The sequence below is a fragment of the Aedes aegypti genome, chromosome 2, assembly GCF_002204515.2.
Source record: "Aedes aegypti strain LVP_AGWG chromosome 2, AaegL5.0 Primary Assembly, whole genome shotgun sequence".
In the NCBI taxonomy this organism is placed as follows: domain Eukaryota; kingdom Metazoa; phylum Arthropoda; class Insecta; order Diptera; family Culicidae; genus Aedes; species Aedes aegypti.
Genome location: NC_035108.1, coordinates 345,186,777 through 345,211,265, shown reverse-complemented (window position 1 = coordinate 345,211,265; position 24,489 = coordinate 345,186,777). Strand labels below are relative to the sequence as shown.

The 24,489-nt window shown below is 37.2% G+C and overlaps 1 protein-coding gene across 4 annotated transcripts in view; it reads right to left on the bottom strand.

Annotated features, from left to right (window-relative positions):
* Window positions 1-972: 972 nt before the first annotated feature.
* LOC5569043 (protein held out wings) overlaps window positions 973-24,489 on the bottom strand; it is an 84,973-nt gene continuing 61,456 nt past the window's right edge. Inside the window, exons 3-5 of one of the 4 annotated variants that reach the window (XR_002500762.1) lie at window positions 19,534-19,803; window positions 16,078-16,939; window positions 973-3,179 (exon numbers count right to left, since the gene is read on the bottom strand). The gene's annotated coding sequence lies outside the window, so the exon portion shown is untranslated. The remainder of the gene's footprint in view (window positions 3,180-16,077; window positions 16,940-19,533; window positions 19,804-24,489) is intronic. The other 3 variants (XR_002500763.1, XR_002500764.1, XR_002500765.1) reach the window with 3 other exon arrangements.

Genomic DNA, 24,489 nt, shown 5'->3' with positions numbered 1-24,489 from the left:
TACATCTACCTACTAAACGATGTGAATGAAAACGACAATAGCGGGCGCCCTTTAGGCATCAAAACCTTCGCTACCACGCTTTCGGTCTGCAAGCATTTTTTTTTGTAAGGTTGGGGACGTCTTCTTCCGTGACTTCGGGCGAAATTTTCGTCCGATATATCCAAAATCTGTTATCCGACCTATCAGCGAGATCATCAGACGCATTGATGGGTTGATTTGTTCCACGGATAACTTTCGAAGGCTGGTCAGGCAGCTGAAAGGTAACCTCGTCTATTTCACGTAATCTCTTCGAAGCAGAACGGTTATTGAACAGAAACCGGCCGGGTGCGGGAGACAAGATAACAGGAGAAAGCTTGTTGAGGCCGCCTTGGATATCCTGTTTCAACTCGGCAATCAAGGTGTCTTTAATCGAAATGGAAATTCTTCAACAATGCTTATTTAACTTCTGAACAGGCAACATTGCTGCATCTGTCGCGAAAGATAGCACGCACAAATCATGGCTACATATATCCAGTGATGCCTGCAGAACAGCCCAATTATTACAGCCAAAGTTTTACAACTCACACAAAAATCAATAACTAATTACTGGGACGTCAGATTTAGAAACGGTCTTCAGCAAAGTTGTAGCTGATTATTGAATCTCACAGTATCAACGTAGTTCTAATCCCCAAGAGCACATGAGCAAACACTATGACCGATTGAATGAATTGCTTGCTATTTAAATAGTAATTCCCATATAAACTTTAAAAGGCTTGTGCAGTCTCAGTTTTCATCAGAATGAGCTCAAATTTGAGAGAGAGGGAGGGAGACACTCAAAATTTGATCTAGTCCCTTTATACTAGATAACCTTTCAGCATAGTATTAACGTCTTTTTTTTTCAAATCAGGTCATCAACATGAACTGCGTCATCACGCTTCACCAAGGCGTTTCTTTCAAAATTCAAATAACAAGTGCAAACTCAGTCCACCGATCCACAGTTTCTATACATAAATAGTTTACTTACTTAATAATACTAAGAAAGCTGTCATTAAATACTAAACACATTTTTACAGTACATAGAACAGGGTATTTCCGAAGCATGGTCGGTTTCTAATTTATTTTCACAATAGACTAGTTTGCCACATTCTCTAACAAAGCATCTCTAAGAAACGGCTCTTCATTGTAACACTACAAAAATCGGTCCTTAATGTCTACATCGTCGTGGAAAGAATTTCATTTCATCTTCTATTGGTTTTTCAATTTTAGCGTGACAGCCGCGCTATTCGCCCAATCGTTTCACGTTCCTAAGCTTGTTTGTTTCAACTTATAATCTACAAATAAAATAAACATTTAACCTAAATATAAAATCTTTACATAACGTATACTACTTATGAAATAAAAAAATGAAATCGAATTAACGAAAATACTTGGTAACTTGTGGTGTGGTTGTGCGTGAAACGGCGCGATTTCGGGTCAATCGCTTTTAAAATTATGTTGAAAAAAAAAGTGACTAACTGCATCGTAAGTGCATCTCCTTGCAGAAACCTCCTCTGAGTACCCCTAGCCCTGTCGCCATTCTGGTTCGGCCTCTTTCGAGGGGGCAGCACTGATTTATGCGTGAAGTGGCCGAGATGTTTCGCCAATTCCAGCTCCGGCAATCTACAGTTTCGCGGAAAGAGGGGGCGCGTACAAGTTGACTGACCACTTTTGATAATATGGTACTATCGGTAGGCTGGTTCAAGATATTTGTATGTATAGAGGGCTAGTAGCAGGCCTTTTTAAGGGACTTGATCATTATTTTGAGACATTTCTTAAAATATTACAAAAAGAAGTATGAATTTATAGATGTTTTGCCTGTATTAATGGACCAGTCTACTGCAGTATCAAAAATGTCGCGGAACAGTCGCATTCAACATCGTCTTCGTAATTATTCGAGAAGAACCGGTACTCAGCTATGGCGATGGAAGGGGAAAGGTCCTCATATGCAGGAGATGATTTGGCACCTTCTGGGGACAATCTTTTGCTGTCTTAAAAAAATAAATATACACATATACCCTACCTACTACTGCACAACTTTCTGGATTTCCTTCGTTCATTTCTTATAACGGTTTGTATGGAATGTCTCCTCATCAATCCAAAACTGGTGTTTACGTTTTTTGCATTCACAAAGTTAATTCATGCTCTGTTGCTGAGTGTCCGTCTTCGATACATTCTTGCTTATGGCTTTCTTTCTCATGGTATGGCATTTCTCCCCTTTTCTTGACCCGCGCGCCATTCCATCCGTGGTTTACATACAGTATTGGACAATACATTTGAAAATTTTGCGATTTTTCATACAAAGTGATCAACTTTGGTAGAATGAATCTCAGTTGTTGGTGGACAGAATTGAATGAAATTTTCTAGAATTCAAAAACAATAACAGCCTGACTAAAGTAAAATATTCAAAATTTCTCAAATTAAAAAAAAGATTTATTATGAACAAATTGTCTGAAAATATGAAAGTTCTGCGCAAAAACAGTCTTTGGCAAACTTGTTCATTTTGTCTTAATCTATAACTTTACTGAAGATACCATGAAGATTCTTCATTTTCTTTTTCAGTCATGTCAACTACTTGTTCTTTACTTTACTAAAAGCGCTATTGATTTCGAACTCGGATATGAAAAATCGCTTGAAAACGTATTGAACTGCAAGGTACGGCTGAAGAACTTTGAAAATTGAAACTTAAAGGTAATCCGTGTTATGTACCGATTTGAATGATTCATAACACAGATCTAGCCCTCTTAAGCTGATAAGTTTTTATGGACCATCGTTGAAGTTACAAATGTATTGCTCAGTACTGTAGATACTGACTGCCAGAGTGACGCGCGGCGATTCCCAATCAACGGGGGCCTTTCTCTTTTCGCTCTTTACGAACTGGACGTTTGTCATCGGTTGTATACGTTGTTTGTATGGGGATGTTGATTTCGTATGCATTGTGTCTCGTTTTTTTTAAATCGACGCATGATGACAACAACAACAGGTACCTCGGTGGTTCGGTAGGAGCACTGCACCCGGAACAAGCGATCGGCAAAATGGGTAGACGCCTGATGCATCGCTGATGACGCTGGGACAACTTGGCCGTGGTTGATGATTGAGGCAGCAGAACTGTGTCAATCGAAAAATTAAATTAAGTCGTCGCCGTTAAGTTAATAAATGGTGTACTGCAAATAGATGTAGAAGAAGGAAAATCGTTAGAATTATATGGTGTAAGTAGTAATTTAGTTATTCGAAACAGATCATGCTTTGTAGTTTGTAATGTTGGAGTCGTTCTAGATTCCAAACTTTCTTGAACTCTTCACATTGATTTCAGAGACAAAAAAGCTTGCATGGCTTTCGGTCTATGCCGGCGAACCTTTGGCAAAACCTGATGACTTGAACCCAAGTATATCAAATGGATTTACACTACAGTTGTTCGACCAATATTGGCATATGGATGTCTGGATTGTGATGGCAAAACAGCGATTTAGTTCCTAGTAATTATTGTAGGATTTCCTCTAATTGTTTTTACTGGTTCTTCCACTGGTTTTCCAATTGTTACCCCTAGGAAAATTCCCATAGATTCTACAGAAGTTCTTCCACAACGGTTTATTTCAGAGTTTTTGAAAAAAAAAATCGATTACTCTGAATTGTATAAATGGCTCCAAAAACTTCTTCAAGCAATGTTCAAAGAAATCTATTATAAACTTTTCCAAAAAAAAATAATAAATTCAATCTTTTATTCCTCATTAGGAATTTAAAAGGCACAGACACCGACTTCAGCCATTTAGCTGCACAGACTGTTACTTAACACTAGACAACGGACAAGCATGCTCCAATGGCACAGCCGAGAAATATTCTGAACGAAAAGTTGGGTCATGAACAGAATTTAGCCAGACAAAACCTCTAGCGCTTCAGGGGTGCATTTTATCGGGTTGGTGTTTCCGGAGATTTATCTTGGATTTAATTGTTCTTTAATTTGATGATAGAAGTTACCACCGTGTGGAGTGACATTGGCCCTAGGTGGTGACTTTGACCGCCCTTTTCGATGCATCTCATGGCTAGTACGGGAGTCTAAAAACTAATGCATGGCTATCCAGTGGCTAATTATTATTCTGATTTAAGTTTGCTGTAAAAATCGAAGTCCTAGAACTCTTGTGTATTCGACAACTTGTCGTAATTTTACACATTCTAAAACTTTGCCGAAAACGTGAAAGCACTTGGACGCGAAACAAAAAGGTTTACATCGCAGCGCCACCTATGTGGTGACATTTCCAACAAACTTCTATCATCAAAATAAAGAACAAATAAATCCAAAACAAGTCTCCTCAGACACCAACCCGATAAAATGCACCTCTAAAGCGCTAGAGGTTTTGTTTGACTAAATTATTTTCCTGGCCCAGTGTGCAATGGCTGCAACGGGAATCGAACCCACACCCCATGACACGATGCACTCATTGCCTAACGACACTAACCGCACGACCACGAAGCCCACAATTCTACTAGAGTTTGGGATGGTAAATACACAAATTATGTTACGCCAAATTTTAACTTTTCCGGCCAACCGAGTGTAATTATTCTGTAATAATAGATATTTGGATTAGTGCTTTCAATATTTTGCAAATAAATTTTGCCTTCTTTTACCAAGTAATTTTCATCAAGTGTTACGTCCCAACTAGAACAGAGCTTAAGGACATATCCCCATGAGTACCAAAATGGCCTCTAATATGGCACCTTACTTCCCCCTTCGCTTTCCGCTCCCTCCTCCCACACTTCTCTCAGTGTTTTGGAGAGCGACCAAAAAAATGATTATTTGAAATTACTAACCTTATTGTAGAGCGGTGGTTTCTTAACTGAAAGCATTCCATAATATGTTTTTCACAAATCACCAGTTTTTGAATGCAAATACGTAGTTATTGCTGGGATTTGTGTTGTAAAATACCACGCACTTCCGAATCACTTCTTCTTCACGCACCAAGATATTGTTTGCTGGCTTTTCGGTGCCCGTTCTAAAACTCACTTTTAATCGTATTTCTACTCACCGTAGCAATTCAAAAATCTAATGCGATACTTGAAACACTTTGATTATTCACGCACGATGCTCCTGGGAGCAACAAATCACTTATATTGATCAATTTGTGCTCGAAAACAGCACCGGAACGCGAATTCACTGAGCCAACATTGTTTATGATTCGGATGCGCCGCTCTCACTGATTGGAAGTGATGCCAGTTTTTATGTTTGCAATTAGAATGGTTTGGATATTCATACACTTGCTAAAACCACGTATTTTACAATTTCATAATACTCAAAAGGTGTACAATGTCACAAGTGTTGCAAAACATTTTTATGAGTGAGAAAAACAATGTACGACGCAATTTAACAGCAAAAATGAATATAAGATATTATACAGTACAATTGAATGTAGAATTCAAATGCATACTGATGGCAACTTTCTCCGTCCGTGAGAAGCGAGAGAAGAGAGGAGAGAACTGCCAAAAATAGTAAACAACACACGCATGGTGTGAAAAATGCTTATAATTTTGGTCAAAAAACATGTTTTCACTACCAAATGAAATAAATTGTGATTTTGAGTTTTTATGAAGTTGTTGATGAATTCATATCGACAATAATACCTTTGTATGAAACGTGTGCAAGTAACACCACCTACATAATTTTGTTGGTGGAGGTATACATGAAACATGATGATCCAGAGTGATCGTTTGTCTTTGAGTGCGTGTTGTGCATATTGCTGTTCATTTATCGTGAAAGTGAAAAGCTCTTAGAACTATTCTGTAATTCGTCTGAAATTGTGCACAGTTGTAAAAGATTTTGAGCTGCACCTCTAGATACCAAATTCGAGTGTTTTACATGATTGCACGGCTTTAAAAAACAGAAAACAGTGTTGAGTTTTTGATAACTTACTGATCGACCATTGTCGTGTTCTTCGCCGATCTGCGTTCATCACTCCAACGGCCCTATTGTACAATGGCATACCGACAAGCTTGTGGTAAATGCGCTTTACCAGTAAGTGGAATGGATGAGCACATCGTGTGTGATGGATGTAGCAAGCAATAGTGGTTATCACGCCCAATGGTATGGGTGCCCTAGTGTAGATGTAGTTGTGAACCTTAGAGGAAAACAATATGCACTCTGTCTCGAAAAACACCCAGAATCCGGGTATACATTTTTAAAATTGGGTAATATTTCCATATGCATTTTGATGAGTCTGGAAAGCGTGTGCAAGTTTCTTTGAGGAAAACAAAAACAAACTGTGTATGACGAGCGTATGCTAGTCTACGTGTGTTCAAATGTCACTAAGCTCTATACCATTTGATTTGTATGAACATGAACCCATATCAGCTGCGAGTATGCGTCGAATTCAACAATGTACTATGGTTGTGCGACAATTGTCTTGCTTCTTTTCGTAAACAGCGCTCAATGTCGAAAAACGATGTAACAGTACGAGATCATGATCAAAACGCAAGCAATATTGAACGCACCGTGAGCCAGCTACAGTCTGAATTTGCTACAATGAAACAGTGCTTCGCCGAATTGAAGCAATCGTTCAACGGTGGCCAGAATACAAATGATAACACCGTTGATGTCCCTTCTACATCTACACCGCAAGGAAACTCGTGTCGTGGAAGAAGTTTTTCGCTGCATTCGAACGATACTGCACACTTGCAAAGGGGTTCAAATGCCGAGATTTCAACTGGGTCCCGAAAATTTTGGCTATTCTTCACGAAAGTTGCGAAACATGTTTCTACAGATGCCATAGGCGAAATGGTAAAGCATTCATTAGAAACTAACGATAAACCCGAAGTAATGCGATTGGTACCACGTTGGAGCAACCTCGAAAATCTACGTTACGTTTCTTTCAAAGTTGGAATTGATTGGAAGCATAGAGGGAAAGCCATTATGGAATCGACGTGGCCGACTGGATTGCTGTTCAGGGAATTCGAACACCGTGAATCTTGCTGGGAACCGTGAATTATTTGCAATTGTGCATTGAAATGTGTTGTTTCACTATGTTGAAGTTCATTTGTTGTGTAGCTCTTGTTTAAATGTTTAGGATTATGCTTGATGTTTACACGATTATGTTGTTATATAGTAATAAGTTACTAGGGTCATTGGGGCTAAATCAGCCTGTTGATCAGTACCAAATAAATATAGAAAAATTTATTTTTGGCCGACGCACATAACATTGTGCTCCGCCTTGTTGGGTGGCTAGAGAGGGTGCTTTAGCGGGTGGCTCGAGTGGGTGGCAACATTATGTTTACGTGCTCAATGAACCTTCACCTTAAATCGCAACAAAATATACTATGCTCGTTAACCCCTCTACCGGCAGCTTCATTTTTTACCGCTAACAAAATATTCAAATCGCGATAACTTTTTGATTCTCGATTATTTTGCACCATTTTTTTTAAAGGATCTCAAAAACCTCTTCTAGTTTAAGAATTCATGTCGATATCAATCATTGGTGATCTAGTTTTGAAGATATTCTGATGTTCCTTGGAGGACAGACATTCTCCATATAAAATGCCTTTGGTAAATTTATCAAAAAAAAAAATAAAATAAAATATAATAAAATGTGCACTATACTATGTCAGGTAATAAGGAGCTACCCTGAAAAAATCATACAAATCAGTGAAGTATTCTTAGAGAAATCTGAAAATTACAATATGAGGTTTTTTAGAGTTTTCAAGATCTTTATTTGTCCAGTGTGGTACCAGAAACATAAATGCTCATTACTCAAAGACTGTTGCACCAAATTGTTTCATTTTTACGCAACATACTCGCATTAATGTATTAGCATTGTACAGTCCACATTTTATTTTTTTCATAAATTTACCAAAAACAAAATGGCCGCAAAGACATTTTTTATGGAGAATTTCGGTCCTCCAAGGAACATCGGAATATCTTCAAAACTAGAACACCAATGATCAATATCGACACGGATTCCTAAACTGGGAGAGTTTTTTGAGATCTTGTGAAAATATGGTGCAAAAATATCGAGAAAAAAAAAGTTATCGCGATTTGAATATTTTTTCAGCGGTAAAAAATGAAGCTGCCGGTAGATGGATTAATAAAGGGCACTACACTACAAGCTTTCTTTGCCAATTTATTAATTTCAAATATGTATATCACAACAAGCTCAAAGATTCTCTATGTTCTAGAATGTAGAGACAATCATTAGTCCGAAAAGATCTTCCACCATACCCGTCACGAGTTTTATTTAGTTATGCTCTCTAATGTCACAACAATTTTTGACATCAATAAGTTGGCAAATCTCTGAACGAACACCACGCTTGTTGAGTACCTACAAAAAAATATTGCTATGGGCTCGTTGGTGTTGATCTCGGTAAAAGCTTCAAAAAATGCCGATATTCATTCTAAATCACTCGTTATGCCAAAAGGCCATTATGCCAAACGACCATTATGATAAACGACTTTATGCCAAACGGCCTTATGCCGAACGACTTTATGCCAAACGGGATACAATACAATTTTTCCAACATATTTTCTATCAAAAAAATACAAAACGCTCGATGTCCATAAATCTGAACCCCGTTTTAAGAGATAGGCTATTTTTTTAAATTCGAATTTAGACTATTTTATTCATATTTGGATTTGATGATTAAAGGCATTTTCAGATCATTCAATGAGCATTCTTGGTTTTAGTGGAAATTAAATCAAAATCGCTTTTTTTCTTAAGTTGTTTACACATTTAGAACAAACATATATTTTTTTATTGAAGTGAAAAAATAATTTGAAATTTATCGTTTTATTTTGTTTGAGTGCTAATTTAAGGGAAAAATAGTTCAAAGTGGATCCCTTCCTTCAATACTTTTAAAATTTCCTTTAGCTTTTTGTACAGTATCTCATAGATAAATAGTGTTCAGAACTAAATTATTTTTTGTAAGATTCTTTCGATGTTTTGAGGAAAGAATAGCAACAGGTTCCTTGCATGATTGTCGCATGGTATGGTGACTTTTACATGGAAAATGTTAACTGTGGTAATGGAACATTTGGATCTATGTTCTTCTGGTTCTTAACATTATGTTCTCACTGGGACAAAGCCTGAATTGAGCCTTGAATTTAGAATATTTTTACCTTGTCCATTGAATAACTTGGAGAAATTTCAAGAGGATTTTTGCTGAAATTCTCTATGGAACTCTCGCAGCTACTTAGGAAATCCGTGCAGAAGTTTGAGAAATGGAGTTTGAAAAAAAAAAATGTGTTGATAAACTACTAACGATCTACAGATTTATTCAGAACAAAATGCACAACTTTACAATTCTCTAACTTTGTTCCCGTATGACTGAATGGGATGAAATTTTGACATAGGACTATATAACGCCCAATTTTATTACCACAAAATTTAAATTTAAAAAGGATCTTAAAAACGTTTTTCTGATTTAGGAAATAAAAATTTTGGTAATAACACCTCGCAGCCTTATTAAAATGATCTAAAATTTTGAAAAAGCACCAAAACCAATTTCAGCGTTGAAAGAGGAAAAGATTGAAGCAGATTAAAAGCGTGTCCAATTTATATTTAGGTCTCACTAGACCAATTGAAAATCAAATTACTCAAGATTTCAAAAGCATTTCCAATACAAAGAATGTTTCGACAATTCTTAGGGAACTGTTTAGGAAGAAGTGAGAACTATCATAAAAAAAATAAAAAAAATATGAAAGCTCCTTGCGATGATGGATCTTTTTACATTCTCATCAAGAAGTTGCAGAAAGTAGGTTATCATTCTTTGCTGGTATATTAAACGAATGTTTTCAAGTGGCTAGTGAAAAACTGCCAAGGTAGAACTGGACAAAAATCCAACCGAATCTTCTTCTATCGTCCGATCAGCTTGCATATATAGGTGCATTCGTATCATCAGATCAGGAAATTCCATGGCTGTTTTCAATCTGCATTAGTACGAAATGTTTCCCTCGATTCATGATGTGCTGCTATTATTTTGAAATCAACATTTATATGCTGATTTAGGATAGTGCTCACTACCATCAGTTTTTTCTCCAACATACCTATCGAGTTTGAGTCGTTTTTCCCTAAATCATATCAGCCCAGAAGCCGAGTAATAAAAATTTCTATCCCGCATATGGTGGATGACCGCATCGAGAAGCAAAATAGCCAGTCAACAGCATTGACCGTCCGGCAGCCACACGTTCGAATGTCTTTCGAGCCGGTTCAACACGTTTTTCCGACTTTTTCAACGAGTTTTGCAATTTGTATTTTTTATTCTCTTCTTCCAAGCATGTAGATATGTAGGTATCCAGGTCCCCATCAACCGACGGCGGTGTGCATAATTTTAGCCTAACGCTTCGCGTGTGTAGTCAAACTGCATTTCTAGCATTCAACGGTTAAGAATTATGACTCGCTTGAAAGTATCAATTCTACCGTGGAAAACTCTGTTCCGTATGAAGAAAATGCCCTCGCTGGTACCAAACCGGCAGACCAACTGCGCATGCCAGAGTCGTTTGATATTAGTTTGAGTGCACCCCCGCATACCGGAATGGGAATAGGGCTGTTCAAAAAGCCAAAAAAAAAATCCATCTCCCTTATCATTATTACAATTCCCATAGTGAAAATAAAGTTCTATAAAATTTTAAGCCGTTTTTATATGATAAATTTTATGAAGAAATAAAAAATAATGCTAACATCGATAGAGCAGAACTATCGTATGAGTATTAATGCTAGTATGAAAAGTCGAAACTTATTAGACAAGCTTTAATGAAGATTGTTGCTGGAGAAACAAGTTCTTTTAGAGCTAATTTTGTTTGGGATTATTGAAGATGTTTACTGGAATATGATGAAAATGCTAATAATTAATAAACTCTATTATTACCATAAAAGTTGTAGGGGAGATATGGGAAAATGGATTTTCAAACTTTGGATTTTGAACCGCCCTAGGCCCAGCATCCAACGGCAGGCGGAGCGCGATGCCACTGTTGTTCGATTTCCTTGCAGTTTATGTGCTATTTTTTCCCGCTGCCCAACTCTCGAACTGGTGTGTTTCATTTCAAACACATTCCAGAGATATTTTTAAACTTTTGGAGCAGAGCTGCGGTTCATAGCTTAGCTCACGGAGTAACGTATGATGGGGCCTCATGGCTACTATTTCAGACGATTCATTCAACTTAGAATGAGTTTTTGAAATGAAAATGTGTAAGCTATGTCAACTTAGTTATTCAATCCAAATCGTGCTTATTCCTTTTTTTTATCAAGCTACCTATTATTCAATGCTTCATGATTTCAAAACATAAATAAATATAAGAAAACTTCAATGTATCCATTTCTTTATTTGTGATTATTATAATCTATAATAGATGATGATCTTAAACTCATGATCCGTCTTAAAAACGAGAGAAGAAGGCATGGATGGCAGGATCTGCAAAAAGAAATTAAAAACGTTTTTCTATGTTAAAAAACAAATTTTTTGAAAATTATCTAATATTTTGGAAAAAAAAACTCAGAGTCCAATTCCGGCTTTGAAAAAGGAAACCAAATTATTATTAACTAATTGTGAAAAAGCTTAAAAACTCGCTATGTAGTTAGTTTGGAAGCGCACAAAATCTTAATTCAGGGCTAGTCCCATAGAAAATCAGGATTTCGAAAGCATTCTCAATCAAGAGAATGTTTACGTCAATTCCTGGAAGACTGATTTGAAAGAAGTGAGATCTATTATAGCTCATGGCTCATGGCGATTATGGATTTTTTTACATTCTCATCAAGAAACTTCCAGCGCTAGCTTATCATTCTTGGTTGATAAACTTAACAGATGTTTTCAGTCGGCATAATTTTTCTGACGATAGGAAAAATGCCAAGGTAGTGCCAATTTTAAAACCACACAAAAATCGTGCAGAAGCTTCTAGCTCTCGTCTAATCAGCTTGCTTTCATCCATCAGTAAGCTTTTCGAACAGAATGATGGTCCACATCAACAAAAAAATATTTTTTGGTAAATAACAGCTCGGATTCCGACATGGACATTCGAAAATCATTAACTTTTATATGTAACAAATTTTATTCGTTCCATCAAATCTAAAGGCTATTCAACTGATCTTGCTCTTCTACACATAGAAAAAGCATTCAACAGTGATTGGCTTGATTGTAAAATTGGAAAACTTTAATTTTACAACATACATAACCACTTCAGGTTATTTATTTAAAACTCCAAATCTGAAAGACTTCCTGTATGAACGGGTGTTCCTCAAGGCAGCATTTTGGGTTCAATCTTCTTCTTCTTGGCATTTACGTCCTCACTGGGACAGAGCCTGCTTCTCAGCGTAGTATCCTTATGAGCACTTCCACAGTTATTAACTGAGAGCTTTCTTTGTCAAAGTTGCCATTTTTGCATTCGTATATCGTGTGGCAGGTACGATGATACTCTATGCCCAGGGAAGTAAAGGAAATTTCCTTTACGAAAAGATCCTGGACCGACCGGGATTCGAACAAAGACGCCTTCAGCATGGCTTTGGTTTGTAGTCGCGGACTCTAACCACTCGGCTAAGGAAGGCCCCTTTTTTGGGTTCAATGTTATACAACATTTTCACATCTGACTAATTTGAGTTGTCGATGTCAAAAATCTTCGTTTGTGGATAACACAGGCATCTCTGCCAAAAGACGAAGCCTGCGTGTCATCTGTGGTAGATTGCAAAAAAGTTCGGATATTTTATCTTCATACTTGCAAAAATGGAAGATTTCTCCCAATGTTTCTAAAAATCAACTTATAATATTCCCACATAAACCAAAAACTCCTTATTTGAAACAATAAGAGGGGTTCCAATAAATTGGTCAGATGAAGTTAAGCAACTAGGGCTCATGCTAGATACAAATTTAACTGTTAAATATACCATTGATGGTATTCAAGCCAAATGTAACAAATATTAACAATGTCTTTATCACAAGCTTTTGATCTTCAAACAAATTTTCAGGTCAGCCATGTTATATGCTGTACCAATATGTCCTAGCTGTTTTAATACCAGGAAGAAAGCTCTGCAGAGGATTCAAAATAATCTTTTTAAATGATCCTGGTATGTTAATAATGAGTTAAATAGAATATCCAATATTGAAACATTGGAACAAATGTCTTATATAGTTAATAATAATTTTAGACAAAAATTGTTGCAATCTTCTATTGCCACGATTAATGCGTTATGTAGGGGAACTTATGCGTTTATGCGTTGCTCAATCCTCTATCGATTCACACTGGCAGACTTGTCAAAATGCTTTTGGAAACGTTTTTACAACGCTGCGAACATCTCTTGTCAGTGACTATTGTCGGCAGCCTCATTCTGTTCGGAAACTTTCCCATAAGAACTTTGGCAGCTTCAAATCAGTCGCATTTTGGGGCATGTTCCTTTGAATTGATGACATCTCTGGCGGTATTGTTGGTTCAATCTCGGAAATCTCGTCAGTGGGAAGCGGATAGAACAAAGAATCATCTGAATGTTTTCATTGACGTGTTTTGATAGAATAATACTGTGAATTTGACGTTTGAAATTTGGTTGCCGATAATAGTCGAATGGTGCCGAAGCCGTAAGTCTCCCTATTTAGGTTAAGTAAATTGAAAGCGTTTTTTCTCTCTCTTATAAGTAGGTGAAATCAAGTCACCTGTAAAAATTCTGAACTGCTACGGCAAATGCAATGTAATATGTGGTTTACAAAATGTTAATAAATGCTTTAGTTTCACCAAATTAGGATGAAAGTATTATCTAACACTATGATACTAATAGAGAAATTGAAAAAGAAACTTCACTATTTTAGTTTTGCTTTTCATGAGCTGTTCGCAATTTAAATCAAAGTGTCCAAAACATGAAGCTAAAGTGAGGTTACCTTCGGAACAAGAATCATGCAAAGATCACAAATTTCTTTTTTTCTATAGAGTAATTTAAGGTGAGAAATCCGTATATTCACCCACTATTCGGCAGTTAGGTTTTTTCATAGCTTGAGAACGCTGAAGTATAGGGTGTTCCAGAAAGTATGGGCACGACTTTGCCATACTGCCAGTTCGAACCTAGTGCAGATGAAAATCTGATTTTCACACATTTTATTCTTGCACTTATAAAGAACAGATTTTCAATTTTGAGCGATTTTTCTCGCTTCCTGCTTTTTGATTGTGGTACATTTCTAGAAGCTTCTCTTATAAGTTTGCACAAATCGCGTTATTTCTGAGCGTCTTTGTTGTACGAAATTTGTGCTAGGTAAAAAAGTACGTACAGTAAAAATCCTAAAAATATATTCATCATTGCCGATGCGATTGATGATCAGATTATCCATATAATTATTATTACATGGAATTTGAATAGAAACTAAAAATCCGATTTCAGTTGTAGTCGATTTATAAAAGGGTCAAAACTAAGTCCTTACGTTAATACGTTAAAATATGTAAAAAAAAACTAAAATTCGTGTTATCTAACCAAAAGTATAGATATTTGACATAAGTTAATCTAAAATGATATATATTTATTTATGTTGAAAATACCTGAAAAGCTATGATTTCTTGAAATTATCTTATGTGGAGAGAAAAACAAGTGAATTTTCAGAATTTTACCATTTTGTCAGATGTTTTCTAGCAAAGCCAAATAAAATTTCAAACGAAAATTCTTGTGGAACATCCTAGATACAATGTTTTTTAGCTCATCACGTCGAAGGATTTTGATAAAAACATTCATTACATATATTTTGCAATAGATTAGATAAGAATTGATTTTCTAAAATAAAAAAATTGTAAAAGATTAATTTATAAAACAAAATTTTTACAGACGGCATTTAAAATGCCCCAAGGAAAAATAAAAAAATATAAAAATTATTTATTTGTTTGGAAAATATTTTGATTATCATTATCAAAGTCGTGCATATACTATCTGGGATATCCTATATCATACAAAATGTTTAAATTTATATGCTTTTCGATGAGTTATATATTTCATATTTCACTGAGGCCTTAACCTTCCGGAATATGAATCAAAACGGAAAATACAGGATGCATTTCTGGTCATCACTGCAGAAATACCTGAGGAAATTTCTGGAAGATCTTGAAGAATGTTTCGGAAGAATTTCGGTAGAAATGTCTAAAAGACATTCCGAGAGGTTTTTCGACTGCGAATTAAATTCTGCTAGAAATGAACATAGGAAGTCGAATCATATTCTTGGCACTTTTGATTCACTTCGGTAGTGGCGTTTTTTGAAAGCTGCATAGTTCATATTTGGCCACAATATGCGTCGCACTGATGTGCTTCTTATTGCAAAGTTTTAAACAATACGGCCGAGAAAAAAACCCCATACAAAAGTGAATCATGAAAGGGAATCATGGACATGTTATATTTTTGACTACCACAGAATATATCGTTCCTGTCACACGATATATGAATACGAAAATGACACTTTGATAGAGAAAGCACTCAGCCAATCAATAAGTGCATAAGGCTTACTGAACTTTGAAGCAGGCTCTGTCCCAGGATTCCACCTCATTACTCCGAAACCCATTACCCCGAATACCATCTCCCAGAATGCCACTACTCCTAATGTTACTATTACCCCAAATCCCATAATCCCGAATACTTTTTCTCCGAATGTAGAATTACATTGAATGACATTGTTCCGTGATGTTGTAATTCGGAGTTATGAGTCGTTCGGGATATGGAATTCGAGGTGATGGCATTCGGGGTAATGGGATAGAATCTTGTCCCAATTGTGATGTAATGCCAAGAAAAATAAAAGCAAGGTATTCAAAACACATAAGAACATTGTATATGCTGGGCAAGTTCCTTGAATTAAGTGAACTAAAAACAAATAAGATTTATGAATTACCACGAGCAAAGTTTCGATCAAAAGATCCTTCCAGAAATCATTTTATGGATTCTTCCTGTGTTTTATACTTAACAATCCATTTTATAAGATTTTTTTTAAGGTTGTCACATATTTTTGCTTTACCTAACTTTTTAATAATTCTATTCGGGTTTTTATGATGTATGACTGTTTCTTATAAGTTCCGTTGTTTATTATAACTGAGTGCTGATGCAAATAAATCCTCTTTTACATTACGGTAATTTAAATGTATCTCACCTGTCTATCCTTGTTGATCTACGGTTGCCTCTCATTCACGATCCACGTTGCCGTCCTTTGTCACCGGTCCCGTACCGATACTCCACTCCCCTTTCGTAATTTCACAGTTCTAATTCAAGCAACACATTTCAGCACAAGCATCCCTTCCTCTCTCTCGCAATACACTCACTTTGTGAAGCCATTTTCATAAATATTTAAGAGTTCTGAATCGTATAAACAACAACTAAAATAACTAGCGCGCAGGGTGTGTCTCATCACTTTAAATAACTACTTGCTATTTATGGCTATACAGAGAAGTATAAATTTTGTCTTCTTTAGACTCTACTCGATAAAAAACAACTAGAACAATTGATTTCACTACATTTACACTGTTCGTACTTCCGTCGCTCCGCTCTGGCTTGATGGTAAATGGCTCCGAAATTGGGCGCCTTTTGGCACCCATCGTTTGTTAGGTTATCACTTGGATTTGCTTGGATTAGCAATGCCGCAATTTCACTGGGATGTTGATAAAGCTATTGATTCGACCGTGCTTCTCTTCTTGTGACGAAATCGTGCGTGAATGGTAAACACAAATGTTTACACAATCCCACGCCAAACCGATGAACTGATGATGGCCAAAGGGGCTAGCACTGATGATGATGGAAACGGGGAAGACGTTGATGGCACACCGGAATTGCTACTGCGTTGTCACGGTAGAAAGGGAGTTGCGCGCTCTCGGACGGTGGTGCCCTTCTGAAATCGGCCATATTTACAAACGCTCGGACGCTTCCGGGGAAGGTCGGAGGGTACGCATGAAGTACGCAAAAGGGGCCTGTCCCAGCAGGATCCTCTAGAACTGTCTGACCTGGAACAAGGATAGAGACTAAGATGATTGCACATTATAAATACAGCTAACACACACACGGTTTTGGCGGGAACCACGAGGAACATGGGTTGGGGTTGGTTGTTTTGTGGTGGGGGGAAAGTGTTACTCATTGATCAGTGGGAAGGGAAGTGTGGTCGAAGCATTCGGTAGCAGGTTTCAGAGAAGGGGAGATCATCCCAATAAATTGAAGCTGTTTGGGTTAGGATTATTGGTTTTTCCATCCATGGTTTAGATCGGTACTTGTGGAGGAAGCAGCTGTGCGCTGGTCGAGAATTAGATCATCAACGAACATGAGCAACAGCGAATTTTATGAGAAGATCGATATTTTTTTGTCGTTGAACAAGAGCAGGGGTATTGAGTTATCGAAAGATTGGGAAATATAAAGGAGTGTATGGGAAAATCGTAGGCAAATGAGGATGGCGTGTGTGTTAGTTTGTTAAGAGATTTATGTCGTCAGATAAACGATGATTTCAGAAACTGTATTTTTATAGGTTTACAAGTTAACTATGGGACAAACGGCAGTGAAACGTTTGAACTTGATTTAATTTAACCTAGATATATAACGCATTTATTGTGGCAATAGAAGATTGCAACGATTTTTGTATAAACTTGTTAATAATTTGTTCCAATGTTTCAACATTGGATATTCTATGTAATTCCTTAGTTGTGTGCTTTATCAAGGAGGGCTATCACGATATTAAATTGAGAAATATCCTGAAGAGCACTAATCAAATAAAATTCTGCCGGTGAAATTACTTTGATAATTTTTCCATGAGTGATGTCTGGCATTAAAGTCGCCAATGACAAATCAAATTGACTTATTGAAAGTATATTTACCAAGCTGTGTTTCAATAGAAACACCTGAAGTTTCAAAAACTTTAGTTTCAAAGTTAGACTTACGGTTGCTTTCGCAATTTGTGCATACAAACTTTTTGGTATCTTCCTTCACAGGACAGACGTCCTTAGCATGATTACTTGGACTGTGGAAAATCCAAGTAAATCATTAATTCCATTTTTGATCTCTTCAGGTGATTTATAGTCACCTGAGAGACCCTTCAAGTCGACTTTGAACAAACGTTCAGTTTTGTAATCATAAGTAAAATAAATGCGTTTCTTCTCTTCAAGATGTTTGAGAAGAAGTTCGCGATCTTTAAGAGTTTCCGGCAAAACGTGGCAGTCTCTTTTCTTTGCGATTTGGAAGGAGACCTTGATTCCTCTTAAGAAGTTCAAGATCTCCTGCCTAAATCCCCCAAATTCGGAACAACTGACCATGATAGGCGGCACTATTTGCTTCCTCCCTTGAATCAAAGAGCCTGGGCTAGAGACTGCGTCGATTTGGTGTTCGGAAAATTTGTCTTGAGCCTCTAACTGATTGCTCATTTCGATGCAATTATCAATACTATCCATTTCACCCTTGGAAGAAATCGCGTATTCTGGAGAACCGTCCTTTCTTCTATTCTTTCCACGTTTAGTGACAGTTTTAAACTCCACTTTTTTGGAAGGAAGTTAAGAGATTCACTCTTCCTTTTGTTTGCAGTTGCAACCATGTTTAGTGAATAAACGAAAGAAGTGTCTAAGAGTTAACGAAAGGAGTTCTAAGAGTTTTTTTTTCGAACCTGGTATCCAAGCAGGATTAGCACCGCTAGCTTTCACTAACGGATCCAACGAAAAATCAAAGACACGGGTCCAAAGGGATTAATAGTAGAAAAATATAGTACTGAAAAGTACTGTTTTTGTAGCACTGAGAATTACTATTTTATTGCTTTGGGTAGTATACTTCCACGAGCAGAGAGACTTCGAGTACGCACAGCACTTTACATTCGAAACAAATCTGACGGTTTCAATTTATGTGTGTAACTTGTTGTAACGGTTGCATGAATGAACCGATTGAATTTTATAAATTTCACTCAAAGTAAAGACATTTTCCGTGCCCAAGCTGTTGATGTGCAAAGTGCAAAGCAGTCATATCTATCCAAAATATGTACAAACTGAGGTGGTTTCTACACATAAACTGGGTAATGTGTTGAAAAATGACCGCATGTATGTCGAGTTTGGTAGGGTAACCAATATAATGGTTACCCTATCAAACTCGACATAGATGCGGTTACCAAAATTGTGCGTCGCTGCATAAGGTTACAAACAAGGGTCGAAACGTCGGATGGTATAAAATAACTCCGTTTTTAACGATCTAAGAGCCTATTAAAGTAGAATCAAAACACATAAGAAGACTTCAATATCGGTTTATATTCAACTTTTATTAGGCCTGACAGATTAGTATAGAAAAGTGTTGACAATCAGATAGCCATTATATAGCATACTTTAAGACAAAACCCCTTACTACTAATTTATGACGATCGCGCGTGTGGTTGCTATTATTGATAGGTGTTTCGTGATAGTAAAGATTTTCGACACAAATGTTGTGGAACACAGGTGAAGCATAAAACAGAAAAAAGAATGTGATAGTGGTCTGGCAGTGATTTAAATCGCATGGAATGTCAGTCTGAGAGGCAGTAAAAGCATGAACAAAAAGAGTACGAATAAGAGTTTTGGGAAGTCTTATAAAAATAGCAAATTTTTTCTCGTTGATTTACCGTTCTTGCAGCATTCTGGTGGCGGGGTCATTTCTAGTGAATACGCTAGAAAGGAGAAAGACAGTGCAGCAACAGCGGCGCTTTTTCAGAATTCGTATAGAGAGGCTGGCGGGACAGATCATAAATTTTAGTCACATGATTAAAGTTAACCAGAGTGTAGCGAGGAGCGCGGTCGCTAAATCTCGTCTCTTCCTCGATCTCTCACCCACTGGGCTAAACTGTCATCTGTCCCTGAAGGTGGTGCGGAACCGGTTGAAAGCAAGAGGGAAACTAGAAAAAGAAACACACAGAGAGAAAAAGAAAAAAAGAATACAATGGAGATGTTTTTCCCCCGGTTGGGTATTGAAATAGGGGGAGAGGGGCGAAATCCCGAGGTCAAACCAGACAGCCAGCAGTCGGTTAGCTTTCTTCTTCAGAGCAGTGCAGATAGTGCAACATTGAGAGACACTGGCAAGCTATACATACATACGCCACTTCAGAGGCTATTCAATGGGTTGTAAAATTTGGGTGAGTGGATTAATGGCCCCCGCGGAACAGCAGCGACCAACACCGTGAAACAGAGATTACTGTTAAAAACAATTAGACATTCTTTATTATGCAGAAAGCTACTTGGGAATCGCAATGATATCATCGCTCAGCTAACCTATGCAGTTTTAGAAGAAGGAATTTGAAGACAGATTTGTTTGAAGACGTTGGGAATTTGTATCAGTTCAGTCGTCATAAATAACAAAAATTGTGCTTCTTCTCATCAAGATAATAATTTAATAATTTCGGGCAAAACGGGACAGTCTCCTTTCTTTGCGATTTGGAAACCTTGATTCTCCTATTGGAGTTTAAGATCTCCTGCCTAAATCCTTCAAATTCGGAACAACTGACCACGATAGGCGACACTCTTTGTTTCCTCACTTGATTTAAAAAGCCAGAGCTAGAGGCTCCGGAAAATTTGTCTAAAGCATCGAACTGATTGCTCATTTAGATGCAATTATCAATATTGACCATTTCACCCTTGGAAAAAAGCGCGTAATCCGAAGAAATGTCTTTTCTTCCAGTTTTGCCACGTTTAGTGACAGTTTTGAAACCTACTTTTTTTGGAAGAAAGTTGTGAATTCAGAGATTCACCCTTCCTTTTACTCGTGTTTGCAACCAGATTCAGTGAATATATGAAAGAAGAAGTGAACTTCTACGAGTTTTTTTTCAAGACGGTGTCCAAGAAGGATTATACAGCGCAACAAAAATGACATTCTTGCGTGTCTTAAGGATCAAATTATGAGTCTCTAGAATTGGGGTTGCTAAATCTAATGCCGTTCTAAGAAATGTTCCAGCACGTCAGGATTTTTAGCTAAAGGTCGCCAAAGTTGTTTAAAACACTGGTTTAATTGAAGTTTACATGAAATTTAAAGTATGATTTATCAAAATTTTTCGTGATCTTATCCATCAAGAATGCAAAATAACCCTTTAACTTTTATTTCAGATATAATTTGGTTGAAATCGCACGATTAAATTTCGATTTAATCGATTTTTTCAACATACTCAACAGTCTCCATACAAAACTCTTCGTTTCTTTTATATGGCAATATACAATTCTTTTCTAAACCATCAAAAATAACATTTGAGAATCAAAAATATTATGAAATTTGTTGGTAAGTATTGTTATACACATGAAGTATGAGTTCTGAGGCAAATTAAGTAAATAAATTACCCTACAAGCTGGCAAATTTGCATGCAAGTTGGCTGGAATAGTCAAATTTAGTATTTTCAACATCCAATATCTCAAAATCTAGACGTGCTATGATTTTTCTGAAAACGGCAATGGATTTAGCAACCCTTAATTAAGTAAATAGCGATATTTTGGTGCTTGAGACAAAACCGTGTTCCGCAGTGTCATCACCGCTAACCTTCGCTAATGGGTCCAACGAAAAATCGAAGGTACGGATCTAAACAAGGATCGAAAAGGGATCAATGGGAATAATAAAAAGTTCTGTTTAATTGATTAATGTAGAATCGAAACTTCCGTCAGTAGAAAGAATTTGTGTACGCACAGTATAAGAGTACGATGCGCACTGTTTGTTCATCGGTACTTTCAAAATGCTAGAGACAACTCAGTCCTTCTAGAATCCCATCAGATTAAACTCCAATTTGTAACTGTGCCATCTTCGCTACCATCAACATAATATTTATCCATCACTAAAAGAGTCTAACCATGTCCGCATAGTGGCCTCCGCACGTCCCGAGTGTCATATTACGGAGTTGTCTCTTGACCTGATTAAGAATCATCGCCACTGCACCAAACGGGATTTGCAATAGCGCCTGTAACCAACGTGTATGCGGGGACGAGGCAGGGCGAGGTTAACTCTTAATTAAAATAAATTGAAACGCGTAGCGGCGATGCAAGATAAACGACTGTTGCTGAAGCTAGATCAGTCACTGTAAATATAATTCCGCGTGCCTGGCTCGTGTGGGTAACTAGAATTCCTACGCATTCCCTAGACCCATACAGCCGCGAATGTCGCACAGTTGCCACACTACTTACAACTATTGGTCAAATCTCACTCAAATAGTTCAAAAATCCTAGTTCATTGACAAAAACTCTGGCCATGCTACACTGAACATTTGCAACACATTGATTTTTCTTCTTATTTCTGGCGTTACGTCCCAACTGGGACAGAGCCTGCTTGTCAGGTTAGCACGTGTTCTTATGAGCATCGTTTTTGCATGTGTATATTGTGAATAGCTACATGACTATCTGAGTCCCATTATTATCGTGTTACCCTAATAGATCACATGCATTGGCTACAAAGATTCATGTGCAAAATATCCGATGGTGCTAGGGGTGCCTTAACCCCCTAGAACTTTTTGAAAATACAGTAAAAAATAGTGTTGAAAGCCGTAAGGAAAATGTTCAACAATCAGTATTTAATTGTTAACCATATTTCTACAATATATCAACGATTAACAGTAATCCGTTTTTTAGTATATCTTTGAAATTATATGTTAGGCGTGGCATTTAGCTGATTCATGATATTTTTTTGATGAATTTCTGGTGAAACTTGTTGGATTGAAGGTGAAATATTTGACAATATTAAAATTTTTGATGGGCATGATAATATATTCGTCAAATATCCTCCAAAAATGTTGCAACACCAGAAGCGAATGGTTCATTGTAGGTCTCTCAAACCGACATGAATCCAAAATGCATTTTTAAATAAATCTAGTCGACAAAAATCTCATCAAGAAAAAAATAAAATTTATTCTTAACATAGTTAAGGATCTCGCTAATGAATTCACTGAGATTTTCACAAGTAATTCGCCGAGGATGTATAAGTTTTCTTTATCACAGATTATGCCTCAAACCTCCGGGACAGACCTTCTTTTATTTTCAATCGACTGATGCTCCGAAACAAATAAGTTAAATCAAATGTGATTTTCACTATAATGGATGGGATGAATTACATTTCCTGCCAGTGGAGGTTTTAAACTGGAAGTTCAGGTCTGCATATGTATTTCAACCGGAAATAAGAGTTCTCAAGTCACATATTTTACAACGTTAGCAACAAAACCAATATTTAATAATAGGTTTAAGCCATTTTTAGACTTAAAGTAACATACCGATGCAAGAATACATCATTTGGTTTACTCTCTTACATGGAGCAAAAGCCGGAACCTGGTTCTGGAAGTACTTTCCGGTTAGGAGCCGAGGACAAGGAACAAATGTAAATTTGACCCGAATCAAGAATAAGGCTACTTGAATGTCATGAGATGATCTCAGAAACCCAATGCAAGACAGCAACTCTGAATATTGTCAGTAGCCAAGGTAGCCCAGGTTGAGTTTTAGGGTCACTTCCGGTTAACCATGAGACAAACATGGATGAAGCTAAAAAAAAACATGCGATTTCTCAAACTTCATGAAATAACCCGAGCGTAGCTAAGAACATGTTTCTTGTATATATTGATACTTCAGCCAGATAACCAGACAATTAACGGATTCTGATTCTGGAAACTTCCGGTGAATCAGGAGACAAAACTAAACAATAAGTAAAGACAGGCATGCCAATAGTCGCTCTATTTTTTCCGAATGTCGATTCCCCGAACGCCAGTTCCCCGAACGATAAGCAATCAAAGAAAGGAGGTATTGGTTACAATGGACTGTACAATTTCTGCCAAAAATGCTGACGACGGTACTCGTGAGAACCGCCAATCAAATAATGAAGGGTGCATATTAGATGAACAATACGAACACCACCCTGAAATGTATGATGTCGGAAACGACATTCGGGGAAAGTAGAATAACCACATGCGACTACTCGAACATTATGAACTAGCCTCAACGTAGCTGTTGGAACAAACTTCTTGTCTGTATTGGATTTTTGTCCAGATGGCCCTACAATGACGGATTCTGAGGTCACGGTTCACAGTGAGACAAACATAAACACAAACGTTCATTGTGTGCCAACTGGCCTGAGGTTATTTCATGAAGTTTGAGCAGTCGTATGCCTTTTTGAGCTTCATTCATGTTGGACTCCTGGTTCACCGGTAGTGACCCTACAACTCAGCCTTAGCCATATGGTAAAATTGATAATATTGAGAGTTGATGTCTTGCATTGGGTTTCTGAGATGATTCCATGACGTTGAAGTAGCCGCATATGTTGCTTCAGGTCAAATTTACATTTGTTCCTTGGCCTCGGCTCCTACCCGGAGAGTACTTCTGGAATCAGGTTCCGGCTTTCACCCCATGCAAGACAGAAATCGAAATGATGTATTCCTGCATTGGTATGTTATAAAGTTTAAAAATGATTGAAATCTATCATTAAATATTGATTGCTAAATATGTAAAACATATAGCTAGGGAAAATGTATTTTCGGTTGAAAAAGATTTCCAGAACTGAATTTTCGGTTTGCAATCCCCACTCGTAGCATGTCTATCTCATCCCATTAATCTTAATTAAAACCGCATTTGAT